The sequence below is a fragment of the Pelophylax lessonae genome, assembly GCF_965119305.1.
Source record: "Pelophylax lessonae genome assembly, chromosome: 10".
NCBI lineage: Eukaryota > Metazoa > Chordata > Amphibia > Anura > Ranidae > Pelophylax > Pelophylax lessonae.
The window spans coordinates 181,989,381-182,004,162 of record NC_138777.1 but is presented as its reverse complement, the minus strand read 5'-3'; positions in this window follow the sequence as shown (position 1 = coordinate 182,004,162).

Genomic DNA, 14,782 nt, shown 5'->3' with positions numbered 1-14,782 from the left:
AATAAAGAGCTGTGATTCTTAGATAGGACCTGCCTAGTGTGCTCTGATGCTGCTCATCGTGGCTTGATGTTTCACACTGATCCAATAGTACAGTTTATTGGGCAGTGGGAGGAAACCATACAGATGGGAGCAGAGGATATCTGTACAGCTCTGGCTAATAGGCATTGGAGGTGCCCCAGTGTATGCTGGGTGACTGTACTGATATCTGAAGGCACATGGGGCTCCTGGTATTCAGCTGGACAGTGGAGTCCAGGTGGGGAGAGGCGCTGCTGCCTCTCCCCAGCACAGGCTGCCATACGGCCTTAGGTGGTCGACCTGAGGGCCAGAAACAGAGAGGCTGAAACCAAGGCACTCTTTTGAGGGCTGACTGAGGGAAGATGTCCATGGATCTTGTCTGGTATCATGGGGGAAGATGACCTGCGGACAGTGGCTTGTGAGTACAGACTTCCCGCAGGGATCCTAGAGACTGTTGCTGTTAAAATCTCTCTCTTGGTGCTAGAAAGTCAGCGGTCTGGCTGTAAGCTAAAGGGGACACTGGCTAGTGTCCTGAAGATACAGAGTTCACTGAGTCTGCTGCTAACCCAAGCAAAGGACTTATTCTTCCATGCGGTGCTGGGACAAGGTCATCCAGCGCCTAGAGCAAAGATGCCAAACTGCGCCCCCCCCCTTTCCTTAGGGTTAGGGTTAAGGTACCCCCATTCCTGCAATCAACCATTGTGCCCAGGGCAGCTGCCCCTCCTGTCCACTCCTTGCCCGGCCCTGCTTCCATCCAAGTGCTGTATGGTTCAGCAGAAGATCTGCTATTCATTTCCACTAAGTGAGGCCAAGTGAGAGTTGTCTTCATCTGTTCATAGTTGAATTTGGAGCATCCCACTAATCCCTTTTGCAGTTTCAGTGTGTTCCTGTTCCAGAAAAAAAAGTAGAACATGCATTTTTTTTTTGCACAGAACTGTACTGGAATGCGGTAAAACACATAAAAAATACACTGCAACTGCAAGCCTGAATTATGCCATTAAAAACCATGTATCCTTCTTTCTATGTGTTTTGGATGAAAGAAAAAAAAAAAGGCACTGGAATGCATGTGGTGTGAACTAGCCCTACGTGATAAAAAGGTGCTGTGATGAAATGGCGCTGCCAAAGCATAAGCCCCAGTCCAAGATATCGCCAGAACATCGTGTTAAAACAAACAAAAAAAACATGACACTTAATGGAAGCAAAAAAAAGGTATTTTGAGTCCATCAGGGAACTCTTTTTCAGGCAACAGTTCCAGTAATGTTACTTTTTTGCTACACCCATCAAAAATGAAAAAAAAGAAAGAAAAAAAAGCATCTGGAATGCACCCAGAAACAAATCAAAAGCGTGCATGCAGAAATGCATCTTGAACGGGTCTGGAGAATGTTTTGTGGTGTGAACTAATCACTATATGGAGTGCGCTGGATTTTTTATATTTATAAAACCCACATCAGGCTACATTCATACCTGGTGGTGCTGCTGCAGGACCTGCACAAATTCCCACAGGTAAAGACACCCGCATGGCGAGATGCAGGATCCGCAGGCGGGTGCCATTAATCCTAATGGCACACCTCCCACACTGGAAATGGCACTCGCACTGGGAACCTTGGTTCCCGTGTGAGCTGCAATTTAAAAAACAGTGTGGGGACTTCTTTCCTGCTTTTTGTGGTGCACGGCAGCTCATTCACGTAAATGGGCTCTCGTGGCCACATATACCGTAGCCTGCTCGGCCGCACATGTGTGAACCTAGCTTTAGAGCACATGTGTTTATGCGCATGACAAATGAACCCTAAGGGGAATAAACCAAATCAGTGATGCTAGGTCACACCTATGCGTGTGGCTGCAGGTGTGGGAATCGCATCTGTTCCCGCACCCACAACCACCCGCAACCAAATCACTCTGCTCCTAAGAAATGCATTTTCGGGTGCAGGAACTGCAGGGAAATCGCATGGTCAAATCACGCTGCTCTTAAGAGACACGCAGGGGGTTGCCATTTATTCTGAATAGCAACCACATGCATCTCAGCCCGCATGCATCTTTTTTTTTTTTTTTTTCCAGAGATGCAGGCACAATATTCATTTGAACGGGCTGGCGTGCCCGTGCAAATGCAGGCTGAAAAAATGCTAAAGTGTCAACCTAGCATAAATTTGTTATGTGTGTTATGCGCATGACAAATGAACCCTGAAGGGGAATAAACCAAATCAATGACGCTAGGTTCACACCTATGCACTTGTAGCAGGTTTTCCAGGCATTGGGCCTGATGTGGGTATGCCATTGTTACTGGTGACACCTTCAGCCCATTTAAGCTGAATACCCAAGTGTGAGATTGGAGACAATGACCATTCCGGCATCTTTGGTTTGTTTTGTTTATTTGATAATGGGGATGGGAGAAGGGATTGAGTGGGATACTCCTCTGGCTCAACTAGGTACAACTGGGACACTTTGCAGAAAAATGCCTGTTAGCGCTGTCTTGACGCCAGCTGGATGCCGGCCAACGCTTACTGACGCTTAGAAAATACTGACTTGCTGAACTATTCTTGAACTTGACTTTTAACACTCTGGTTAGCTCAAAAGTCCTGTAAACAGCTCCCTCCAGCCCTTCACTGACTAAGGTAGCTCTTTGTAACTGCTTATGCTGCTGCAACTCTTAACATTGTACACTGCACACTGCACGCTGTACACTTTAATTTTTCAGGGCCCAACCGCTGGCGCCCCCTTTACACTTCAGGGTCCTCTCACTAGGCACCCCCTCTAGACTTCAGGGTCCTCTCACTAGGCACCCCCTTTGAACTTTAGGGTCCTCTCACTAGGCACCCCCTCTACACTTCAGGGTCAACACTGGCACCCCCTTTACCGCTAGCTGGCTCCTGGATCCCTTGGACCTTCATCGGAGTGGTCCCCTCTGCTAGGCAGACCCCCAGGGTGCTTTCCTGAAACTGGACCCCTCTGCTCCGCTGGTCCTCGGCACTCCAGATCCTCACTACAGCTCAGCTCAGCTCACTCCGTCCCCTCAGGCTAGCCGCCTGGGACACCCGATCCTGCTAACAGGAGGAGAGACAGCCGTACTCTCCCTCCTGGGACTCTGTTTCCTGCCAAAGACGCTGCGTCATGTGCTCCCTTCAAACCTATACCCACTCCCAGAATGATGTGCAGCTGAATCTGCCTTTCTGGGGTAGATACAAGCCCTGGTGTGCCATTTACCGGGTTTCCTCCACCGCCCATTGAGAGCCCTCATTGAGCACAGTGGGGAGATTCCCCAGTTTCAACAGCCACACCTGGGAACCATGACAACCTAGCTGAAAATCATGGCCCTGCTGATAAGCAGACAAGGCCTACTACACTTTACCTAGCACCTACCTTGTAGGGTGCTACACACTGCTCTTTGGTGATGTGCTGACCTGAATGGCACCCCCATGCGTCTCAGCCCGCAGCACGCTTGTGGGTGCAGGAACTGCAGGGAAATCACTTGGTTGAAAAAGACCATTCGATTTCGTTGCGACCATGTTTTTAAAAAGGTGCATAAATCTTTTTTTTTGCAGAGACACAGGCACAGCAGCCCATTCATTTGATAAAAACGCTAAGATGTGAACCTAGCTTAAATTTGTCATGTGTTATTATGTGCATGACTAATGGACCCTGAATGGCAATAAACAAATCAGTGACTGAATGGCACCCCCACGCATCTCAGCCCGCAGCGCATTTTCGGGTGCGGGAACTGTAGGGAAATTGCATGGTCAAAAAGATCATGCGATATCCCTGTGGCCGTGTTTTTTTAAAAAGGTGCATGCACCTTTTTTTTTTTTTTGCAGAGATGCAGGCACAGTAATCCATTCATTTGAACGGGTTCACACCTATGTGTGTGGCTGTGGGTGTGGGAATCGCATCTGTTCCCACACCCGCAACCACCTGCAACCAAATCACGTTGCTCCTAGGAAAAGTGTTTTCGGGTGCAGGAACTGCAGGAAAATCGCATGGTCAAAAAGATATGCTATGATATAAGATGTGGGAATATGTGGAAGTGCGCTGATAATTATTGACGTGTAAAGCTGCAACCAAGAAGCTGTACCTAGCAAAATAATATGTGAAAAATGGGTTGGTGCGCTAAACAAAATGTGTAGGACAACAATATGTTGATATACACTACATAAAAGGTGTGTGAAATGTGACAAAATCAAAATAAACAATTCCAAACAGCTGAAGAGACTAAAATGTCCAAAACTGTGATTCACAACAAAATCAAAGTCCATCAGGTGATAACAAATGAATTGAAGTATCTTGACATGTGGGTGCTTGAAATATTCAAAGGGCCCTCCTATCCCAGTAGAAGTCTTTTCAGAGGAAACGCGTTGGAGAGGAGGTGTGTCGCGCCTGCCACCCACGTCATCCGAGGTGTCCGTGCTGCAGCCGGACACAGGATACTGAAAGGCTCCACATTTACATGCCAACACCAAGACCTGTTTCCTGTAAGTACATTTGCCTATGTTTTCCTAATAAACCAAGGATAATACACTACGGGCGGTTCATTTGTTTCATTGCATGGTATTGTAATGTTCTGGTACCTTTGGGTACCCTAATTACTCTTTCATAAGTGTATGCGCCCCACCATTCTCTTTTGGTAAGGTGCGCATACACCTTTAAGACTGATGCTGTCATCACTGAGCGCCGGACTGGATGGCTATTTAGATCGCCGGCTCTCACTCACATGTGTTCGTTCAAACTGCTTTGTGCCTTGATGCTAACCTGTCTTGAAGCTCTCATGCTTGCAAGCATACCTCGCTGTCGGAACCACGCTGCGCTGATCCCTGTATCCCGCTACCGGATCATCCGCTCTTGCCGAACCTCTCCTCTGCTACATTGCTATTAGTGATAAGTACCCCACAGGGGAAACCTCTATAACCTTTATACTAAAGCTTACACTATCTAGCTCTGCATACTAAGGACTATTACTACATCTGCATTATCTAAGATTGCTAGCTCTTGAGCCTACTACCACCTGTTCTTGCACTGGGTTGATCTCTCTTGTATGTCCACCTGCTACTCTGTCATCTGCTACCATACATGATTGCTAAACCTATCTGCATCCCATCTGCTACTATCTTACTTTCAAGAACATTTCCTTTCAAGTGTCTGTCATCTACCATCTCTACCCAACCTGTCTCTTCAGCCTATCATCACTGTGTTACTATATACATAAGTCACTCTAGGAAACATCTTATTGAGTGTGTGTATTTACTTGCTGAATTGAGGTCCTCCACACATGATGAGTCATTGGGAGTTGGGATTGGTGTCTCAGCGTTTCTCTACATGACTACTGAAGTGGAATATTTCTGCAGCTGAAAATCCACATCATACGTAAAACGCAGGAGCGTTACAGGTATGCACTGGAGCTACAAGCTGAGCTATATCATTGGAAGAGTGAATAAACTGATAGTCTGGGGAACACTCAGGAGGATACCAACATCATTATCCAATTTAACCAGGGGAATTATCTCAGATACGCAAGTTATTAGAGACATCTGGTAAGAGGCTCCACTGTGTGTCACACCAGGGTGAACTGTGCATGCCATTGCATAGAGTTAATGCCTGAGAAATTTATCTATCTGGTAAGCAGGATTGTCAGCTGGTGGTGGGATCCTTTATCACTTTAACATCACCTTCCTTTGAATATTTCAAGCACCCACATGTCAAGATACTTCAATTCATTTGTTATCACCTGATGGACTTTGATTTTGTTGTGAATCACAGTTTTGGACATTTTAGTCTCTTCAGCTGTTTGGAATTGTTTATTTTGATTTTGTCACATTTCACACACCTTTTATGTAGTGTATATCAACATATTGTTGTCCTACACATTTTGTTTAGCGGACCAACCCATTTTTCACATATGATATAAGATATCCCTGCACCTGCTTTTTTGAAAAGGCGCATGCCCCTTTTTTTCTTTTTGCGAAAACGTAGGCACAGCAGCCAATTCATTTGAACGGCTGATGTGCCCACGAAAACGCGGCCCGCAAAAATGCTAAGGTGGGAACCTAGCGTAAATTTCAAGTAAATAACACATACAAGTAGACAGCACAGCCATGTGAACAAAGCCAGCACATCTATATTCCTGCTTTCTTGGTTATTTGTATGTAGATAGGAGTGTAGAGTAGGTAGACAGGTGATTAATTGGTACATGGGATTAAAAGGTCACGCCTGATCTCCGTATCTTTCATTTAAAGCATATATAGGAGAAAGCAGCAAGCGTGCATCAGGAGCTCATGGCTGCTGTGAAAAGCCAAGATCTGAATACTAGCTTCTGCTAGCCGAGCTCCCCAGAGAAATGCTGCTTTTACAGGCTGACTATAAGTGTATTGTGTCGCCTCGGCCTCACATGACTGCCGGAACGTCTCCTCCTGTCCCCCATTGATTTGAAGACTATTGTTTGAGCTCTATGATAAATGGGAAGCTCGTGCTCATACATTGTGAATCCAATTAAACTGTCAGTTTAGCTGCACAATTCACCAGCGCTTCATTCCTTGCATGCATCACAACAAAAGTAGGATTGCTACAGCTGTTGGGATGTGTTATATCTACTAGATTCCTCCTCAATGTAGACATGAAATCCACCTGACAAATGAAAGTCAGACTGGGTTGTATCACAGTGGCTCAGTGGGTAAGCCTTCATTTAGAGCATGAAGATGGTAATGCTTTATGTTTTTCAAAGGAAGATTGACTAAATCCCTTCTCAGCAGCATGAGTACATTGAGTGAGACAAAACGGAGGTACATTCTACATACACGGATATAAAGGGTCTGAGTGACATCAGTATCCGCTATACAATTCTCAATAATAGCTGCTGTCTCCCCAGCACACAGGCAAAGGCCCAAACTGAAAGTGTACCTGTTAAGATTCATGGAGCCTTACGCAGGCCATACAAGGGTTGAATTCTGAACACATTTTCTTTTGAAAATCAGAAATTTTGTCATCTAAGGCATGGGTCGAATTTTAGTTCGAATTTCGCGACATAAGTGAGCCACAGCAACAGCCAATTTTCGTGCAGTCATCGTATTTGAGTGATTGGGCATGTTGGAAATTTTTTTGAAAAACAAACGATTTTCTAATCAATGATGGGAGAATTGTGCGAGAAATATAATTAAAAAAGAAATGCGCATGAGTGCAAGAAAGGGAAATTCCCAGAAAAAAAATTAGATTCCCAGCCACAAAAAATCTTTTCTGTAGCAATATCAGGGGAAATTGAAGGCTTAGTTGGTCGAATTTCGAAATCAATGGTGGCACCATCGAATTAAAAAACACACAACATTTCTGATTATTGAAAGAATATTCTTTCGAAATTTGACTCATGTATGGCCAGCCTACTGATGCCACCACTGGATTTGAAATTTGACCAACCAAGCCTTCAGTTTTATCTCATGTTGCCACAGAAAATAACTTTCGTGGCCGAGGATTTTCTTTTCTTTCCGGGAATTCTCTTTTTCTTCCTGGGAATTTTCCTTTCTTTCCAGGAATGTCCTTTTCTTTCCGGGAATGTCCTTTTCTTTCCGGGAATGCCCTTTTCTTTCCGGGAATGTTCTTTTCATTCCGGGAATGTTCTTTTCCTTCTTGGGAATTTTCTTTTCTTTCCGGGAATGTCCTTTTCTTGCACTCATGCGCATTTCTTTTTTGAATATATTTCTTACAAAATTCTCCCATCATTGATTAGAAAATCGTTTGCTTTTCAAAAAATTTCCAACATGCCCGATCACTCAAATTCAATGGACGCACAAAAAATTAGCCGTTGCTGCAGCCCACTAATGGTGTGAAATTCGAACGAAAATTCTTTTGAAAATCAGAAATACCGTGTGCTTTATGATCTGATGGTGTCACCATTGGTTTCAAAATTCGACCAACCAAGCCATCAATTTCATCTCATGTTGCTACAGAAACTTTTGTGGCCGAGGCACCATCGAATCACAAAACACACAAAATTTCTGATTATTGAAAGAATATTCTTTCGAAATCCGACTCATGTATGGCCAGCCTAATGGTGCCACCACTGGTTTCGAAATTCGACCAACCAAGCCTTCAATTGCATCTCATGTTGCTACAGAAAAGAACTTTAGTGGCCAGGGATTTTCTTTTCTTTGCAAGAATGTTCTTTTCTTTCTGGAAATGTTCTTTTCCTTCCTGGGAACTTTTCTTTTCTTATGGGAATGTCCTTTTCTTGCACTCATTTCTTTTTTATTATATTTTTCAATGAAATAAATAATAAATAGTGTAGCGCAGTCTATGATAGATTTTTGGGATTCAATCATTGGATAAAACACTTTAAACCAATAATAAATATATTAAATATATTAGAACATGTCTAAAAAGGAGATAGTCCATATAAGAGGCGATAACAGTCGGTAGAGGTAAAAAGTCCACTTGTGATATGGTGAAATAATAACAGGTGTGACTCTGGTGCTCAAATCCCTCCACCAAGCAATATCTGCCTCTCACCTCCAAAACATGACCCTGCAGGGCCAGAAAGCATAAACAATCTCCACAGGTAACCAACTCGTGTTGCTCCGATACAGGCAAGACCAAGACTCCAGCACTTGTCAGCACAAATAAGGATATTGCTGCAGCAGGTACAACTCACACTCGATTCCAAGTTTCCCAAGATATATAAATAAAAGAGGGGGAGATCTAGTGCTCTCTGTTGTAATACTGAAAGCTTTAATTCACTCAAAACATATTGCACTTACATTGTATCCGACCATAATAGGCATAGTAGTTGCAGAGTGTGCAGCGTGCTGGATGGTGCCTGGTTACTTCCTGGTTAACAGCCGTAGGACCGATTGACCAATCCCCCGTACGCGTTACGTCAGGTGGGCGTAGACTTCTTCAGCGGGGATGGTGATAGGTCGAAGGTCCGGCTTTTTATATTATCCCTAAGCTCCGCCCACTATGTCTCTTCCGGCGTTTCACCATCGCCATGGAGACAAAGTGTCTCCTGAGACAGAGAGATAGAGGGGCGGGCTAAAAGTAATGATATTCATTCGGCCGTGTTTACAATTACATTTGTCACTAAGGAGACATACATATATCTCGGAGATCGGCCGAAGGATCACTTATAACAGCAGACTAATATTGTATGTCTTTCTTTACAGGAAGAACCATTTAGAAACTGCTCAAAGTTTTTTAATATTATTAAAAAACGAACTTATACTCAATCATTGATTTGTACTGTGTTGATCTTATAGGTCGTACGGCTATATTAGCAACCAGACACCAGATGGCAGCACTTTTGCTCACTTACATAGGGAACAGTGTTAAATACAATAATATACATAAAACACATTATAACCACATAAAAACATATAAAATCGTACATAAACCCCAATAAAATAGTATAAAATTTACTAAATAAGTATTTAAAATTTAAATATCATAAAAAGAAAAAACAATGACCATAAAAAATTATCTGTCTGAAATAAAACAATTCAGATCAAAGTCGACATTCAATCCTAGGGGCGTTAGGACTTTAGCCTCATAAATCCAAAAGGATTCGCGACGACTTAATTGTCTGATGAAATTACCACCCCTCCAATGGTAGCTTACTTTTTCAATCCCCCAGAATTTTAAGGTGCTTGGATTTTTATGATGATAATTTTTAAAGTGCCTAGATACACTGTGGGTAATAAGCCCCTTCCGTATGTTGTTGACATGTTCCCCAACACGTACGTGTAGAGCCCGCGAGGTGCGTCCAATGTATTGTAACCCACAGTCACACTCTAACATGTAAACCACACCTTGTGTGGCACATGTTATTAAATTTTTTATCAAATAGCTTTTTTGTGTGACCGTGGATACAAATTCCTTGCGTTTTTTGATATTTTTCCTGCAACTTTTACAAGTAGCACACTTCCCGCACGCATAAAAACCTGCCAGGAAAGGGAATATACCATTGCTCTTCACCTGGGGTGGATCAACTACTCCCGGGGCAACTTTGTCTCTGAGGGATGGAGCTTTCCTGTAAACAAATTTGGGCTGCTCTGATAAGACAGGGCCCAATACCCTATCCTCTCTCAGAATGGCCCAATGCTTACGGATGATTTTTTCAACTTTTTTATGTTGGATATTATAATCTAAGACCATTCGGAATTGCGTATCCACTTCTCTAGATCTGGAATTATCCAAAAGGCGATCCCGACTTGTGTTTTTAACCCATTCAAGCTCATTTTTCACATTTGTTTTATCGTATCCCTTTTCTAAAAACCTTCCTGTTAAAACCTCTGACTGTGTAATAAAATCCTCCTCAGTGGTACAGTTACGCCTTAAGCGTGTAAACTGTCCACGAGGGATATTACACAGCCACTGTCTGTGATGGCAACTGTCAAGGGGGATAAAAGAATTTCTGTCTGTGGGTTTAAAATAATTACGGGTTTTAAAAACACCATCTGCTTTGTACACTTCCAAGTCTAAAAAAATTATACTCTCATATTGCAAATTCCATGTAAGAACAATATTCTTTTCATTGTTGTTTAATTTGTTCATAAACGCTTCCAAACTCACCATGTCCCCCCGCCATACCATGAATAAATCATCGATATAGCGACGGTAACATATGAGCTGTGGGGGCAAATCTTCAAATACAGTTTCTTCCTCCCAGTGGGCCATAAATAGGTTGGCCACACTGGGAGCAAACTTAGCCCCCATCGCAACTCCTTTGACTTGCAAATAAAAACTATGGTTGTACCAAAAGTAGTTCTTCTCAAGACAAAACTTTAAGCTCCTCTGAAGAAACCTAATTTGCTTTCTAGGTAACTGTGAATGAGATAGACCCCATTTAACCGCACTCAGTGCATCCGAGTGGTCAATAATGGTGTACAATGATCCAACATCCGCTGTAATCATTATACATTCAGTGGAGCTTGGTATTGTATTAAGTATTTGTATAATATGTTTAGTGTCTTTAAGGAACGATTTGGTTTTTTGTACAACCGGCTGGAGGAAAAAATCTATGTATTGACCCAACCTGGCCGTGATGGAATCAATCCCATTAACTATGGGGCGGCCAGGTGGGTTTTCCAGCTGTTTGTGTATTTTTGGCAGAAAGTATATTATAGGCCTCCTACAAAATAAGGGGTCTAGATACTGGGCCTCTTTATGAGTGAGGACTCCACTCCGTTCGCCTTTAGTAGTTAGACCATGTAGTTCTTCTTTGAACTCTAACATGGGGTCTTTAGACAAGATCTGATATGTGGAGTGGTCACTCAGGAGTCTCAACATCTCATTTTTGTAATAACTCCCACTGAGTACCACCAGACCCCCCCCTTTATCTGCCGGACGTATAACGATATCACTCCTTTTTTCCAGAGATGCAATACCTCTTTTGATACACAATGGGTCATACGCTTTTTTATACTTCAATTTATCAAGGTCACTACACACCATGTGTTTAAACACATCTAGGTGCTTAGTGTCCTGTCCAGGCGGATTGAAGGTTGATTTATTTTTTAGGGAGGAATGGTGGTATGTAGAGGAGGCGGAGTTGCGGGTAACAGGATTAGACAAGAAATATTTTTTAATGCTTAATTGTCTAGTAAATTTCTGTATATTAACATAAGTTTGAAATTTGTTCAAATTCCTGATAGGAGCAAATTTTAGCCCCTTATCCAAGACTTTGAGTTCGTCCTCCGTGAGGGGAACTCCACTCAAGTTATATATTCCTGTACCTATCGTGGCCTCTGCCTTTTTGGTTCGTCGTCCTCCTCGACATCCTCTCTGTTTTTTCTTTTTCCTACACTCTGATTGGCGTTTTCTAGTTGGTATTGGTTCCCCCTCCAATTGTAATTCTGGATTGGGGTTCTTGGGGCTGGGGACTGGAATTGGGTCCGTGGTCCCCTCCATGGGGACCTCCCTTCCTCTAAAAAATATTGTTGGTCAGCATCCTCAATATCACGGAGGGGGGTAAACCTATTCTGTGAAGGTATTTCTGAATAAGGTCTATACTGGGCATAATTTCCCTGTTGGGGTCTGCCTTTTCCTCTCCCTCTTCCTCTCCCTCTGCTTTTTCCTCTCCCTCTCCCTTTTACCACCTGCCAACCCTCACCTCCATTGTTGACAAATCTCTGAGGATAGTTATTATTGGAAGGGGGAGGGTTAAAGGAACTCTTTCTCCCTCTTCCACCTCCTTTCTTATTGTAATTATTCCAATTGTTTCTGGCGGTGTGCTGGTCATGGGGAGCTGGTATAGGGACATAATAAGTTTTCTTATTAGGAACTGTCTCTAATACCCCACTATTACTAGTGCCTTGGGAAGGTTCACTTATTTCCACTTGTGGAGACTCTTGGCTTATATGGAACGATAGTTGCCATTTGTATATATCCTTTCCATTAAAATCTGCCAAATCTCGCTGAAATTTATTTTTCTTTTTTTCCTGTACTTCTCTATCCCATTTTTCCATTTTTAGTTTCAAGTCATTTGTTAATTGAGTTAAGTCTGGGTGGTCTTTAACCAACTCCACTTTATCTTTAATATCTTTTATTTGGGTTTCTAATGTGGTCATTTTTTTCTTTTTCCGATTTAATAAAAATACTAAGAGCTCTAAACCCTTATTGGTAAAGAAATCCTCCCAATCTTTTAGGGACTCGTTATCCAATAAACCATCGTTAGGAGGGACATCCCACCTTAAACGACGTGGAATTAGCTTAGCGGCGATGTAGTGTTCAAAGGACACTATGACCCACCATACTTTAATTTTCTTTTCAAACAAAAAGCCCAGCTTTCTAAATAAATATGAAAGATCCCCCGGATCTTTAGATATGGTTGGTTTGTTTGAAAAGATCTCGTTAATTTTAATTTCCCGTTTTTCTAAATATTGGAAAATCTCCAATATTTAGAGTGTTAGCTGCTGGTCTCATTGTAGCCCTTGAGTGTTAGCTGCTGGTCTCATTGTAAGTTAATTTATTCAGCGCTGAATCTTCTACACACATATTATATTTTTCACCCGATTCTCCCATCATTGATTAGAAAATCGTTTTTTGTTTTTCAAAAAATCTCCAACATGCCGGATCACTCAAATTTTTTGGCCACACCAAAACTGGCCGTTCCTGCAGCCCACTAATGGTGCGAAATTCAAACGAAAATCCTTATATAAGATTTTCAAAAGAAAATTCTTTTGAAATTCGTCCCATGTATGGCCGGCCTTTTTCAATTTTGAGTTTACTAGAAACCACTTAAAGACTAAGCCTTTTTCTGACATGTGTTGCTCACAAGTTAAAGCGGAGTTCCACCCTAAAAAATTTTTTTTAGCTAAAAATACCCCCGGCACAATCAGGGCTAGTGCATTTAAGCAACGAAAGCCTCTGAACTGTCCCCTGTTTCACTTACCTGTAAGAATAAATACTTACCTTATAAATGTCTTGTCCAGCGCTGCCATCTCAGGTGTGGGCAGCTGAAGCTGGAGCGTCCTTTTCGGTGACGTCGGAGTCCCAGAATGCCCTGCTCGTCACTTCTGGGGCAGGCGTGTCATCCCTGAACAGCTTCTGGGCATGCCCAGAATCTGTTCAGTAGGGAATGACGCGCCTGCACCGGAATTGACGAGTGACACCGGTGCAGGCGCATTGACTCCTGGGATTGATGACGCTCATCTCCAAGGAGTCAATGCAAGGAGGAAGTGACTTTGGGGGCCGCAATCGCAGAGGGAGGAAGAGGAAGGAAGGTAAGTATATTTTCATTAAAAACAAGGTAAATGAAACAAAAAAAAAAAATTTTAACCATCCAATTCTTTTTCAGGTTTTTTTAAGCTAGCGGATGGTTGCAAAGTTTATTTCTTTGGGTGGAACTCCGCTTTAAAAATCAGTATTTTTTTGCTAGAAAATTACTTAGAACTCCCAAAAATTGTGTATATATATATACTGTATATATATATATATATTAGCAGAGACCCTAGAGATTAAAATGACGGTCGTTGCAATATTTTATGTCACGCTGTATTTGCGCAACGGTCTTTCAAAATTTTTTTTTGAAAAAAAAATTTCAGTGAATAAAAAAAAAAAATAGATAACTAACATGTTACACTTTAAAATTGCACACACTCGTGGAATGGCGACAAATTTTGGTATATAAAAATCTCCATAGGCGATGCTTTCAAATTTTTACACAGCTACCAGTTTAGAGTTACTGAGGAGGTCTTTTGCACATTTCAGCACTGTAATTACGGGGATTTTGCACATAGTTTATGCACTTTTTTTTTTGGTTAGCATATATTTATATGCAAATGCATTAGCACCAATCTAACAGCACTGCAAATTTTTACTTTTCCATTGTCTTCACAAATTGTCATTTGTTGTTGCTGGCTGCTGTATATGTAGGGTTGGCGCAGTATGTAGTATAATCGATTACTTTTATTGCTGTCACAAGGAATGTAAACATCCCTTGTGACAGTAATAGGCAGTGACAGGTACTCTTTGTGAAGGGATCTGGGATCTAAAAGACCCCAAATCTTTCCTCTGCACTTCAAAGTATTCAAAATGTTGTGATTTTGCTTTCGGGTTATTACATCGGAGCCCCCATCAAAGCCAATTCTGGCTTTGTTCGGGTCTCCGACCAGCCAGGGGACTGACGGCTGTTTGCTAGGTGGGACGGGAGACCCAGGCAGAGCAGCGGAAGGTGACGGAAGTAGGGGGGGGGGACGTCTCCTCCTGCTGCTTGTGATAATGGCCAATGGCTGCTTAGCCTCATCAGTTATTATCACATAAAACCTGACTGCTTTCTCTAAACAAACGGTACCGGGTGATG